This window comes from Genypterus blacodes, unplaced genomic scaffold (assembly GCF_046128005.1).
Source record: "Genypterus blacodes isolate CSIRO-AG114 ecotype Tasmania unplaced genomic scaffold, CSIRO-AGI_Gbla_v1 ptg000335l_1, whole genome shotgun sequence".
Lineage (NCBI taxonomy): Eukaryota > Metazoa > Chordata > Actinopteri > Ophidiiformes > Ophidiidae > Genypterus > Genypterus blacodes.
In genome coordinates, this window is record NW_027467120.1 from 42,501 (window position 1) to 54,732 (window position 12,232).

General features: G+C 50.6%; 1 protein-coding gene across 2 annotated transcripts in view; it reads left to right on the forward strand.

Moving 5' to 3' along the window:
• Positions 1–531, forward strand: part of LOC142988565 (voltage-dependent N-type calcium channel subunit alpha-1B-like) — a 42,343-nt gene extending 41,812 nt beyond the window's left edge. For both annotated transcript variants that reach the window (XM_076137762.1, XM_076137763.1), the window contains exon 42: positions 1–531. This exon is cut by the window's left edge and continues 3,629 nt beyond it. The gene's annotated coding sequence lies outside the window, so the exon portion shown is untranslated.
• The last annotated feature ends 11,701 nt before the right edge of the window (positions 532–12,232 follow it).

The window sequence follows — 12,232 nt, forward strand, 5'->3', positions numbered from 1 at the left end:
CAAGCCCTCGGGTGGCCGGGGGTCCCGTTGTCCTTAAACGTCTCTTCTGCCATAACTGGAGCACAGGAGTGTGTTTGGCCCTCAGAAGACCCTGGACCTCCAGAACTCTGGACCTCCAGACCTCCCCTGTCCCCACATCCCCTCTCCCAGGGCCCAGATCAGTCTCTGGTCCCTGGTCCAGTATTCCTCCTCTGAGCCCTGAGCGTGAGGCGTCTGCATGATCTGAGAGGAAACTGTGCATGTGCAAGAAAGCAAAACAAAGAGGAGGCTCCGGTCCGTTTGGCCTCATGGAGTCCACGATGCATTCACTGTCTCCTGGTGGTATCCTCTGATGATCTAACAACACGGCGTATGTTTCAGGTTTCAAACGGAGCTTGAGCGATGTTTCATCACAGCTAACCCGAGCACCAAAGTGGAGACAGACAGGTTCTGGAGGCTTAACCCTCTGCTGCCTGATCTTACTGACTGTTCATCCCACAGTCGTTTCTACTGTACCTATAGATTTTGTATGAATAAAAGTCCTTGAATAAAGAGGTATGATGACATCATCACAGTACAGATTGATGTGGTTGTTTTCCTTCAGAGGTCTGGATCAGATCAGCTGGTGGAGCTCCTGCTTCTGTGTCTGCAGGTCAGAGGCTGGAAAAGAGATCCAGTCCTTGTTTCTACACCAGCGCCTCCTACTGGCTGATGAGGGTTCCTCCATGTTCCTGCATGTGGTCTCTAGCAGCCTGGTCCAGAGATGAGCAGACCTGCAGCTCTGTCTGCTGCTCTGTCCGCTGCTCTGCCTCTCTGTTCGTGCTGCATGTGAATCTCTATTTCTGATGATTGATTATTTATATTTCAGATCCATCACAAACTCCGTGCATGTTGACTGAGGGCTTTAATGTGAATCTTCCACGAGTCCCTGAACGCCTCACAGATGAGATGATGGGTGAAAGTTCAGATCTTTAATGTGTGACTGACATCTGGAACCTTCTCTTCAGTTTGTTTAAGTTCATTAATTGTTTTTATAAACTGTGCTTGTTCTTTGACTTTAATGTCGTAAAACAAGCCCAGATGTAAATGAGGATGACCTTCAACAATCACTGACTGAATAATTACGGAGATTAATTGCAGGTTGGGATCAGGCTGGAACCTAATTGGTCCAAATTAGTCGTGAGGGGCGTGGCCTGCGCGGGGCCCCGCACGGCCTCAGTGTGCGGGGCTGAGGGAGCAGGAGAGGAGGATGAGGAGCGGACCTGAGCTGAGGAGAGGAAGAAGAGAATGATCCCCGCTCATATCTGTTGAAGAGTGTCAGGGTTTTAATTTCGATAAAAGTTACTTTGTTATTGTTATTGTTTGTTTATACGCTCGTGTGGCGTTTACGTGTCCGTCCAGCGGGGACGATGTCTCTGAGCTCAGTCCAGTGGACGTTTTGTCTCCTGTGTCTCCTGTGGACAAACGCCGCCTCCGCTCAGGATGCGCCGACGGATTCTGCAGGCGAGTCCGGATCCGGGATGCTGCCGGCAGGTAGGATGACGTCAACCGGGACCCGCGGAGGGGGTTTGGGTCAGAAACGGAACAGAACCAGAGACGGAACAGAAGGAACTTAAACTGCTTCATAACTCCAGATAAAATTTATAAATATTCTAAACATCTAAATCTTTACTCTCATATTCGTTAAACAAAAACTCGTTCTTCTATTCGTAATTGTTATTAATAATTCGCCACTAGAATTTCAAAATAAAGTTCAGTGCGTTTGAACAAAGCTTGTCTAAAGATGAGATGATCCCCTCTTATGTCATCTTCATCATCATCTTCTTCCCCTCCTCTCCATATTAACTTGTACCTGCCCGGTCACTAATCACACTAAGTGCCTCTTCCTCCTCCTCCTCCTCCTCCTCTTCATTGCGCTGGCAGCCCTCTGAACACACACACGCATCTGTTTCCACTCTCTGCTCCTCATCAGAGGAACACGGAGCTCATTTGTAAATCAACTTGTCATCCTGTTGAAATGCAACATTCAACATCAGCGCTTCTCCTCTAATTAAAAACAAAATCTGGTTTCCAAATTGTTGTTTACACTCTGAGACGCTTCTCTGCTGTCTGGGGTTTAGAATCAGAACAAAACAAGTTCACATCAGCAGAAATGCTCTTGTGTTTGTGTTTGTATCACAGTGTGTGTGTGTGTGTGCTGGGGGCCACGGGTTGACCCTCCTTTGCCTCAGTCTTGATCTTCTCTGCTCTCACTCTGTCTGTGAATGATGTTGGACATGTGGAGATGAGGCCAGAACCTTCAGACGGCCATGAGAACACACAGAACGCCTCTATGGTGCCAAACACAGCCAGTTAGTGGTGTGTGTGTGTGTGTGTCCTTCACCTGTGTGTGTGTGCATCGTGCTGCAGGTTTATCTGAGGCATTCCTGACCTGCTGTTGATCTAAGATGGGAGCTTGGCCGTGTGCCAGAGGCTCTCACGTCTCCGCCCGGTCCCGTGTTCTGGACGTCTGCAGTCCCAGACGGAGACGCGGGCCGGAGCTTGGTGGTGACGGACAGATCCTGGAGCCCGATGAGAGAACCAGGCTCCATGCTGAATGATTACTGTGTGTGTGTGTGTGTGTGTGTGTGTGTGTGTGTGTGATTATGTAATACTGAGTTCATACACACGTCCTAAAGGTCAATCTCTTTATCTGCAGGAGTTTAACCCCGATTTGGTCGCACCAGACTGACTTTAGGGTCAAAGTTCAGCCTATTATGATGTCGTGCTGACGTCCCTCTGGATTCATTTCCAGAGCTATCAGGTTCTCCTCTGGCGTCCCAGAGAAGACGGACAGAGGACGCAGTGTATGGACGTGCTGAGGACACACACATGCAGAACATACATGTGGTGTGTGTGTGAGAGAGGCTGAGGGAGAGAGTGGCTCTGGGCCAGTTTATGGAAGGAGTGTGTGTGTATGAGAGTGACAGGTGTAATGAAAGGAGCCTCAGCCTGTAGACGGATGCTTTACTGTGTGTCTGTGTGTGTGTGTGTCCCGTCTCTGTGTCGCCCTGCAGGTGTGTGTTGCGTGAGAGTGAATCTCGTCTACATGATGCTTTTCTTTTCACTCAGCTTTGATGAATCGTGTTCATTTTCCTGACCGACATTCCTGTGGGAGTGATTTATGGTGGGCTCTGATGTGACCTCGTGTGGAGACGTGGAGGACGTGGAGGACGCGTGTCTTCACCGTGTTCACAGCTCTGATCCCGTGTGACTCCAACGTGTGGAGGCTCAAATCCCTCCTGAACCCATGGAGCTGTCACTCTGATATTCATTGTCTCCAGAGGACGATCAATCAGGCCTTGACCTGTAGTCTGTGTGTGTGTGTGTGTGTCTGTGTGTGTGTGTGTGTGTGTTCTTGCATACTTGCTTCAGAAGTGGAAATCTCTGACCACACACACATTGAGTGAGTGTGTCTGTGTGTGTGTGTGTGTGTGTGTGTGTGTGTGAGCTCCATGTTGGATCATCCATAGTTTCCTCTCTCAGGACTCCAGGGTCCTTAAACATGGCGGTCCAGACTGATCTCTGGGTTACGTGAGGATAAAAGCTTGAGGAGCAATCAAGCATCTGGGACACATTGAGAGGAGCAGGATGATCCACATTAACTCATTAACTCTGGGGTGGACTTCATGGCCTCCAGAGGATGAGCCACCATGGAAACCTGAGTCCACATCAGTCTGACCCACGCTGGGGTCCAGATCAGACTCAGTCACACTTTCTGTAGATGTTCGTTGTCCTCAGAGGATGAATGCTGAGAGTGGGAATGTTATGATTCCATTTCTGTCACATTCAAGCTCCACAGAGGATGAACTCTCCAGCTTTGAGACTTGTGACCGTTCATTCATTTGATAGTTTGAGCTCCTCTGAGTACTGAAGCTCCTCTGTGGCATTTGAAGAGTTAAAGTCTGCTTGTATCCATGGTGATAATCCAGTTAGGATGCAGCTGTTTGTCTCAGACGTCTGTCAGACACACATCTGTATGGTTTTGTTTACCGTTCCTCTTCCCAGGAATAGTCGACGTTCCCATTCATCTCCGGACGCTTTGCTACATTATGTCACAGCAGATCAAAGTCCAGGCCCGTCCAGGCCCGTCCAGGCTCCTGCTGCAGTTCCAGCTGGCTGATGTCATTGCCAATATAATGGCACATCTGCATCTAATGTAACCTGATCTCCACTGATATCTGGAGCCCATTAGCTTCAGCAGGCATGCGTGGTGGAACGCACAGCGCGACGTCCACGCCGTGCACGCAGACGGCCCGCTGCTCCGGCTCTGGGTGTGGAGCGGGTCAGCGCCTGTGGGCGAGCAGGGACCACATGTTGGACCACAGTGATAGCGCCACCTTGTGACAAATGCAGCAAAGTCTCGTGACCTTTCACCTTTCAGCTCATGACCTCTGAATCCTCTGAACTACAAACTAAAGTCTGTCTCTCATGTGTCGGTCAGATGTTCTGAGTCTTTATTTGGTGATAATCTGCAGCAGCTGCATGAGGTTGATTCTGTTTGTGATGTTCTGCAGTCACGCTGCAGCAAGATAAGATTCATACTACTGAGAGCGACGGGATGAGACCTCAGGACACAAACACAAAGAGATCTAGAGTCTGGATTCATTCAGTCACATGTTGTCTGTGTGTTTGGGTGTCGTACCTGTAGGACCTCACGTCTGATTGATGCTGATGATGTCACTCTGCCAGCTCGACTCCATTTGTCTTCATACAGAGCCCAAATATTCCCCAGTGGGACATCAGCCAATCGGCAGGATTATGGATCACTGTGTGTGTGTGTGTGTGTGTGTGTGTGTGTGTGTGTGTGTGTGTGTGTGTGTGTGTGTGTGTGTGTGTGTGTGTGTGTGTGTGTGTGTGTGTGTGTGTGTGTGTGTGTGTGTGTGTGTGTGTGTGTGTGTGTGTGTGTGTGTGTGAGATCTGATTCTGTGGTTTATCCGAGCGGTTCATCATGTTCGGTTGCGGTCGCCTGCCGTGATCTTGGCTGAGCCTCGTTCTGCCTGGCAGGCGTGTGGAGGGAAACCTGGAGTGTGTGCGTGTGTGTGTGTGTGTGTGTGTGTGTGTAGCCTGACACAGTCTGGCAAACGTTTATCCCCTGAGACGCACTTAAACATTAAAGATATCATATTATTGTAATTCATCATTAAATCAGTCAAGGTGAGAGCCAGCTGTGTGCGCGCGTGTGTGTGTGTGCGCGCGCCTTAATGCGTCTGTGTTCCGCAAAATAGATGCCAGGTGATGTGGTTTCATACCAGTGGGTGAGGAACACTCTCACACACACACAAACACACACACTCATATACACACACACACTCCATTTTGCCACACAGGACAGAAACTTCTTTTTACATTTCTTTTGCACACACACACACACACACACACACACACACACACACACACACACACACACACACACACACACACACACACACACACACACACACACAGTGACCAGGTGTTTTCAGTGACCCAGTATGACATCATCTCTGCGCCCTGTTTGGGAAAATAAACACACACTGCAGCAGCTCCATTAGTCTTCAACCTGCCAGTCAACCCCCCACCCCCCTCCCCACACACACACACACACACACACACACACCCCACATGTGTACTGCTGGGTTTCATTTGTAGACACATTTTCTTTCAAACCAAATCAATACACGAGTTTTATGTCCTCTGTGTCTCTCCTGCTCCCCCTGTGGCTCGTGTGGGTATTGCACTTTGTGGTCGGTGGCATGAATGAAGGATTCTGATGTTCTGATGTCGTTGGGTTTCTCTCCTACAGACACAGAAGCAAACCCAGAGAGCATGAGAGGCGTGGGGTTACGTCCTGAACTGGAGACGCCTCATGTTAGATGTGATGAAGATGAAGGTGTCAGGGTCAGGCAGTCATTCCTCTGCAGGCTGAGACCTCCTCCTCCTCCCTCCTCTTCCCTCCGTCCCTGTGAGCCGGAGCAGATCTTTATCTCCACGTCTCTGAAAGCTGAGCTCTAAATTGCTTTCTCTGCCTCTCGGCACTCAAACCTCCATCAGAGCTGTCAGGACGCCTTCGCCCTGCTCGCCTCGTGTTTACCTCCACCTGATTGATTAGTTTTGAAGCCCGGGGTTTGGTTTTCACTCATGCTGTTTTTACCAAAGCGGACAGACGTTAATGTTGTTTCTAGATGTGGTGTGTGTGTGTGTGTGTGTGTGTGTGTGTGTGTGTGTGTGTGTGTGTGTGTGTGTGTGTGTGTGTGTGTGTGTGTGTGTGTGTGTGTGTGTGTGTGTGTGTGTGTGTGTGTGTGTGTGACAGATTGTGTGGACCTGTTTGCTGTTTCAGGTCTCTGTGACACTTGAGGCTTTAAAGGCTCCTGGACTCACACACCTGCAGGACCCAGACCTCTTCCTGGTCCCCGCCGCCCAGCCTGGTTAGCTAGCTAAGGCCAGTTACCATGGTTACTGTGAAAGCCTGGTATACGGGACATCGTTTCAGAGGATCGTGCTCTGAGCGCTCCGTTTCCTCGTTTCTGTTCTTGTTGCATCACGTGCATTGGCCCAGTGGTCTCCATGGTAACGCCTGTAGTCATATTACTGAAAAGCACCTGAGCAGTAAAGTTTGATGGATCCGGTCCTGTGTGGTCCTGGTCTGGTTTACTGGAGCCCTCGGGGTCGCGGCTGCACGCCGTCGGGCTCGTGGGCGGCGAGGCTCCAGTCTAGTAAAACTCTTTACTGGTCTACTTTTACTAGACTGGGGCCTCGCCGCCCACGAGCCCGACGGCGTTTTACAAGCAACTTTAACGTCTCCTTCACCGTGAGGACGACGACCTGAGCCAGAGGTCAACGCCAACGAGACACTCTACAGCCTGTCTGTTTCCATAGTTACTGAGTCAGGAAGGTATCTCCTAAACTACTAAAGGGAAGGAGATCAGCTGAGTCACTGTGAGGAGGATTAAAGGTGAAGAAGTCAGATGATACACACACACGGAGGCCTCTTCCTCCTGCCAGCTGTTGACATGTCGGCCCGTCGTCCCTCATGTGGCCCCGTGGTTCTTGGCTCTTGGAAGGAGCGATGAAGTAGAAACAGCTAACGAGTCTGTAATCGTGCGTCTAATCTCTGGATCCCAGCGGGTTTAAAGCTGCGGCTCCCTCCAGATGAACGTCCACGACGCTTATTAAAGAAGGTCTGGCGAAGGCCTTGACGTGTCGGAGCGTAGTGGAGCTCGTCCAGCCTGCGGCCCCTCGCCCGTCTCATCTGGTGAGCAGGCGGCGTAGGAGCGGTCCGGCCGAATCAAACGTCCTCCGTGAGAAGAACGCCGCCACGCTCACATCTGTGCAAACAACCGGCACGCCAAGTCCAGACTGAGCTGCTAACGTGTGTGTGTGTGTGTAACATGAAGGTCAGCTTAGAGTGTGTGTGTGTGTGTGTGTGTGTGTGTGTGTCTGTCTTACAGGAGAAACTAAAACGCTTCACACTCTGAGGCAAACTGAGGTGAAGTGGCGTGGAGGCTGGACGTTGGAGCGCTCTCTCCACTAGGGGGCAGAGTGACGGCTGAGTCTAGATCCTTTACTTCTACTTAACGTTTACAATATCAATGTACTGCTTTAATTGGAGGATAAGCTTGTTGGTTGAGGGATGATGTCACTGGATGATGTCACTGGATGATGTCACCGGATGAAAGGCGACACACAGCCGTCAGAGACACGTGAGCGCCGTCATGTCTGCTGTGATTCTCTCCTGTGGTTGAATATGAGACGATGTGTGTGTGTGCGTCTGAATCCCTCCTTCCCTCAGGCGTGTTCTCATACTTCCTGCCTTTAACACAGGAGCCTGCCTGAGTGCTCTTGAGCAGGGCTGTGGGACTCCTTCTCCACTTTCTTCACACCACCGTCACCAGCTCCTTTCACTCGCCTGTCCTCGCCGCTCACACTTCCTGCGTCCCCAGCGGAGGAGCCATGGCGTCTCCGTCCTTACGAGCCCCCCGGTCCCGTCTGTTCCCCTCCTCCGCTCGCCCTGGACCTCCTGCGAGGACGCCTCTCAGAATAAGATCCCTCGTCTTGTTAAAATCGTCTCGTAAAGTCGCCGGACGGAGCGTTTCTCCATCTGTGCGTGTTTCATCGTTTCCTCATCTCCTCGTTTCCTCGTCTCCTCGCTCAGGCCGGCGGGGGTTTCTGTGCATCCTGTCGGCTCAAACTTTCCATCTCTCATTTCCTGCGTGTCCGGCCCGGTGAAGCCCCCTCGGTTCCACCCGGGCAGGTGGAAGTCTTTAATCTTTAAGCAGTTATCACAGTTATTACCCCCCCTCTCTACCGGAGCGCAGTGATTACAGCAGCAGGGCAGTAATACATCTGTCTGTGGCTCTGTGGGTCTGTGGCTCTGGGGGTCTGTGGCTCTGTGGGTCTGTCTCAGCCTATTAGAGTAACGCGCCCCCCCTGTCTTATCGTGTCCGGCGGTTACTGCTGCCGTAACAACAGGAACTCTCTGATGTGATTAAACACACAGAGATCAGAGCTTCCACTGGAATCTAACTACCAACCTAAGTGCTCCAGTTTGGTGCCAAAGGTTTGGTAATGATCCTCAGGTTGAGTCTGAGGGAGAAAAGAAGCTCACGAGTTTTAGTTTAAAGTTACAGACTGATGCTGCTCAGGGCTCAGACTCAGCTGCTGGTCGCTCCAGGCAACGGCACGACGTGTTTAAAGGATCAATATCTATAGAATGTTACATGGACGAGTACAAAGAGCCCCGGAGTGTGTTTACATGCTTGTAGAAGTGTGTGTGTGTGTGTGTGTGTGTGTGTGTGTGTGTGTGTGTGTGTGTGTGTGTGTGTGTGTGTGTGTGTGTGTGTGTGTGTGTGTGTGTGTGTGTGTGTGTGTGTGTTTGTCTCATTAGCGTCTCTACAGCACAGACCATATGGAGTAAATACGCTGTAACCTAATCCGTCTCACAGCCCTGCGGCCTCGCCAGCGTCCGGCCAGCGATCCGTCCTCACTTCCTGCCAGATCTCTCATAAATAATAACGCTCTCCCGCCGCGCTGTGATTTGTCTTTCTGTTTAACGGAGAATCTGCTCGCAATGTGTTTCGGTCGGTCGCAGCTCGTTGAAGCCTTTCGCCGTTCCGGGGAGAACTTGGCGTCTCTCGTCTCTAGTCTCTGCGCTGAGAGCCGCCGCCGCCGTCGCCTCGGCCAACTCCGCTAATGGCCGTGAGTTCCACAGGCGGAGGAAGTGCAGGCGGGCTGCGTCTGGCTGCGTCTGGCCTCACGCCGCCTCCTGGGTTTGCTGCCCACTCACGCTGTCTGGCAGGAAATGAGCGAGCTTCATATGAGCTGCAGTCTGAGCCAAAGCTGAATGAGCCCGTGAGGGCGTCTGCGGCGGCGTCCTGATGGTTTGGGGTTTAGAATGAGGCCTCACCGGCTTCAGACCCGACCAGGACTCGTAAAGGAAAAGAGCTACAGGGACGGAGAGACGGACGATCAGGCTGAGGCTTCAGGCCTTCGCTCTGACTCGTCTCGTGTCGATCGTTCCGGGTCGCTCCTTTTGTTCTGAGTTTCTCTGTTACAGTTTCAGATCTTTGCCAAATTCTGCAGCTGAAAGTTTGACATCTTTGTTTCTTAAAGCCAATCAGGTTTGAGCTTTAATGTATGAGAGTCAGACACAGCAGAGACGGAGCTGATTGGACGAGCCAGAGCGTTCATCAGCAGCTGCACAGAGCAGCACAGAGCAGCACAGCCTGCAGGGAAACAGCCCCCCCCCCCCCCCCCCACACACACACACACACACACAGCAGGAAGTACCACACATATTAATGTAAAGACATTACTATGTAACATTACACAGTGTGTGTTTTAATGCCTCAAACATGCAGCTGTGAGCCCATAACACACACACACACACACACACACACACACACACACACACACACACACACACACACACACACACACACACACACACACCAATTTAAGGACCAAACTCGTAACCATCAACACTCACTCACCTGTCTGTCTGTCTGTCTGTCTCTCTCCCCCTCTCTCTCTGTCTCTCCCCCCCCTCTCACATGTGGTCGAGTCATGGCGAGTGTTTTTTCTTTTCTGCAGTTTATTAGGCGGAGGTTGATGCGTGGGAACCATATGTGCGTCCTCATAAACGCGATTCCATTTTGCGAGTGTGATGAGTCATGATGTGGTCGCTCTGCCAGAGGACCCCTCCCCCCCCCCACAGTAATTATAGATTATTAATCGCGTTGTCTTCAAACTGCTCACATGTGTTTTTGCTGCTTGATTGACGACGAGCAGAAACTCGCTCGCCGCCGTTATCTGTTGATTTCGATTAGGCGCCAAACAAACAAAGCCTCTCTCTCTCTCTCTCTCTCTCTCTCTCTCTCTCTCTCTCTCTCTCTCTCTCTCTCTCTCTCTCTCTCTCTCTCTCTCTCTCTCTCTCTCTCTCTCTCTCTCTCTCACGCCTTTAACCCACAGAGCTTCTGCCACATCGTGTGTGTGTGTGTGTGTGTGTGTAGTCACTCTTGATGTGGTGTGAACGGCTCATTAGTGGGAAGTTTGTTTTGTGTTTTGTATCTCCAGAGACGTTTGGTATCCTGGCCCATCTTCAGTTTCTTCTTTCATTACGGAGATGATTGCTTTGGGAGGAACAGATTTACGGGCGAGGATCAGAACGCTTAACCCTTTACTGTGACCTGTGCAGGAGATCCAAGGGGCTGGACTTCAGACTCTGCCGCCTCGTGACTTCCTGCAGTATCTTCAGGTCTTTCACGTTAGAACTCAGGTGGCTGTCTCTGTTCTGGAGATCTCAGGTCTGCAGGTCTTGACATGGACCCTAATGGTCCTGAACTCGTCTTGTGGACTCTTGAGTCCCTCTAACCCTGCATGTGCATCTCCAACATTCCCTCAGCTCCTCCACATCATGGCGACCCGGGCGTTACCGTAGATAGAGATCCATGAGAACATACAGCGGCCTGGGGGTCAAAGGTCAGAGGTGAACACTTTCTGAGAGCTCTGGGTTCGGCTGGGAAAATATGAAAAAGCTGAGATGACCTCTCTCGCCACACGATCCGTTTGATGCAGCACTGTAACATCTGGTTTGCCTTTGCAGGAAACAGAGCAGGCATGACTGGCAGCCGGCCCCTCCCCCCCCCTCCCTCCTCACTCCCCCCTCCCCCCCACTCCCCATCGTAATGGCTGGATCCTTTGATTATGGCGCTGGGAGAAAGAACATGAAAATGTCCCTCGCCTCCCCCCCTCCCCCTCCCTTCCCCCTGGAGGGCACAGTGTTTATACATGAAATGCTCTTTCATGAACGCTCGCTCATATAAGTGCAGCTTAATCAGGAACATGAGGCTCTGCAGCAGGGAGAGTGTGAGAAGATCTCCCAGTTCCTGTGGTTACAAACGTTGGTTGAGATATCGAAGCGTCAGCGATCGCGACCCACGACTTTTCTTGATCTGATTGATGCTGAACGTTATTATCTTGGTTCAAAGCTCATTTGTAGATGGTTGAAAGTTTGTGGTGCGACTTTGTTTTCGTCTTAATGAAGCTTTGGTCGTCGCCATGGCCACTGGAGGAGCCTGATGATGATGATGATGATGCTGATGTCCATGAACAGGAAACCTGGACTGCAGAGCTGCGTCTCATGTCCTCTTTAGACCTGGACTCTTATTTTGTATGCATTTTTAATTTCTCCTTGCTTTTTGGTCTCAGTGGGTCCTCATAAGTATAAAACCTAAAAAGTGAAGGAAGCTTAACAGTATAATACGATCCTGTCTGCTGTGTTTTCTTGTGTCTTTATATCAGGAGCAGGCAGCACAAACATGTCCACACATGAGGACAACAGGTTTAAGTTAAACACCACAAAGTTAGAGATGCAGGGGAGGAGAACTGTAATGTCCACATATGAGGACGCTGGGTCTCAGGAGGATATAAAGAGAACATCATGAGGCTGAGCCCCTCCCGCTTCATCATGACATGATGCTGGTTTAGACTCAGTAATCAGATCCACATTTACTGTCAACTGGGCTGAGTAAAGGCTGGGAAAGCCTTCAGACCTGAACATGGGCTCATGTCTAAACAGCTGCTCTGGGTTTAAAGTCTGAAGGTTTTGTCCAAATAAATCAGCTTTGTCTCTCAGATCCGTATTTGTGCTGAGTGTGCAAACACATGAAACATGAAGGCCTCATACTTTTAGCTGAAGCTCATTTATATATTTTTGTGTTCCTGCTGTGATCTC